The following is a 2589-nucleotide window of genomic DNA, read 5'->3' on the forward strand; positions in this document are numbered from 1 at the left end:
AGAGGAGGTGACGACAGAAAGCGAACACAGGTTGGAGGCACGGCCTCCACGTGACAGCACTCCTCCAGCTTTACAGCTATTGCCCCACATGTGCCTGAGCATCCCTGAGAAGTCCCTGCGCAAAAATCCACTGCGCGGGCAGGAGAGACGGGCCCTGACGGGCACAGTGGCTCAGCCAGGATCTAGAAGAGGAAAGACTGAGGAGCTGAGTCTGAGCCCAGGTCTGTCTCCTCAAATCTGGGGCCCTGGCTGCACCCAGGCCTTCTAGGGGGCTGTGGAGAGGGGCGTGTTGGTGCCACTGTGTACAGTATGGCATTCCATGGAGAAGGGGGTGAGCAGTTGGTGGCCCACAGGACTGTCTGTATAACTGTTATCAGAGGAGGGGGCTCAGGGAAGGGGATCCCAGGAAGTGAGGTCACTTCCCTAAAGAACTTGGAACCCCCGTAACCAGGCAACCACGTTCTTGAAACAGCCCAACAGCCAACTCACTTGGCAAGAGACATTTGACAGTTTAAGATGTTCTCTTGCTGTGTTCCCCCTTACCGGGGCTCTTGCTTCCGGAAACCCCACAGTGAGCGTTTTTCCAAACTCTGGAGACATTGGTTCAACCCTCACCCCCAGCGTCTCTGGTCATTCTCCAGGAGACACCCTCAGGAAACCCAAGGCAGCCTCGATCAGGCCTCCTCAGGCCAGGCCACCTCTGTGAGCCATCCCTGGGCAGCCCCCATCCCCTCCTCTTCATGTGGGGGGAAGAGGGACCTGAAGGGAGGACCCTGGGCAGGAACAGGTTGCTGGGTGGGAAATATCCCAGTGATCTCGTCCTGATCACAGCCCAGGACAGGGCAGGCTGGGTGGACAGGGCTTCCCCAGGGGCCTTTAATTTGTGTCAGTGAGAATCCTAGGCCCTCCGGCTGTCATGTCTTTTCCCTCCTGGGTGGAGGCCTGAGTAAATGTGGGGGGTGTGTGTTTGGAGTGGAAAGAATCGCAGGGTCTGAGAAGCAGCAGACAGGGCTCTGGGGTTTTCCGCCTGGTGACTGGGCACTGTCTTTACAGAGCTCCACACAGAACAAACAGGAGCTGACCGATGGGGCCCTCGACTCCACCCCCCTGCAGGGGGGACAGGTGTCCCACACTGCCAAGAGAGTGCAGTTCAGGCTGAAGGTGAGTGCGGGTGCCCAGGTGACCCGCCCTCCAGGACCACAGGGAGTCAAAGGGGCCAGGGTTCCAGAAGCCACCCTGCTACTCCCTCGAGCTCCTTCCAGAGTCCTGTTCCCAAAGGAATTGGGTTTCTATCTTCTCCCCAACCCGCCCTCACTGTGCAGCCCCTTCCTGGCCAGGTGCAGTCACTGTCCACATACTTGTAGTAATATCGCAAAGGAGACTTTTGTACCATTTCACCTCATGTTCAGTCAAGAGTATTTTTGTATTTTTCTACAGATTTTCCTGTTTTAATGCCCATCCCCAAGTGCCCATGTTGGCCTGACAATTCTTGCCCGCCTTCTCCCAGTCTTACACATCACTATGATTAGTAGGGATGCTTTCTCCAAAAAGACACGGGGCTCCTGATACCATGCCTGTTGCTCTGCCATTTTCTTTCCTGGAGGACCACATCCCCGGAGGCCCCCCTGGGTCAGGAGCTGGGGTCTCCCAGGGCTGTACATCCTGCCCTGAGGGGGACCGGTTACCATGGCAGTCCAGCCCTTCACTCCTGTCGGACCTGGATGCGATCCCCTCCTGTTGTCATTTCAGTGGTGCTGTCCTGAAATCTCATATGTCCTAATGTCCTGACCCCTCCCACCCCAGAAAAAGCCTCTGTGTTCTCATCTTAACATGGGATGTTTTGTCAGAAACCACAGGGATGACACTGTTAATACAGGGAGGTGCTGGCCATTGCCAGCTGACAAAATATGATCTAAGATACTAATGTGTTTCGTTGTTCCACACTTTTATTCTACTTTTTAAAAACTATGTTTTTATTAATTTTTAGAGAGAGAGGAAGAGAGAGAGAGAGAAACATTAATGAGAGACATACATCTATTGGCTGCCTCCTGCATGCCCCCTACTGGGGATCAAACACAAAACCTTGGCATGTGCCCTGACTGGGAATTGAACCTTCTCAGTGCCTGGGACGAAGCTCAACCAACTGAGCCACACCGGCCAGGGCTCCAATTCTACTTTTTGTGCCAAGAACCTTTTCTCTCCTGCGAGCACTGGTGTCCCCCTCCTTTCCACCAGTCACTGAGGGCTTGGGGCTTTGGTCTGAGATGCAGCTGCTAACCCCTCTGGTGGTCCATGATGCTGCCTTTGACTGCATGTCCCTCCTCTGTCCCACCGCAGGGACAAAAAGCACCAACTGGGAACACAAACAAGATCTGCATGGTGCAGACCACCCAGGCACACCGGCTGCACAAGCTGATTGATCGCCTGGTGCCCGCCTTCCTGGGCAGGGACCCCGCCTTCGTCCCCACCTTTCTCTGGACCTACAGAACTTTTGCCACCACCCAAGAGGTGTTGGACCGACTGTTTACCAGGTGAGCGCCCTGCCCCTCCGCAGCCCAGTGGTCATTCGGCCACCTGCTGGCTGTGTCT

The sequence above is a fragment of the Miniopterus natalensis genome, chromosome 19, assembly GCF_054644295.1.
Source record: "Miniopterus natalensis isolate mMinNat1 chromosome 19, mMinNat1.hap1, whole genome shotgun sequence".
Lineage (NCBI taxonomy): Eukaryota > Metazoa > Chordata > Mammalia > Chiroptera > Miniopteridae > Miniopterus > Miniopterus natalensis.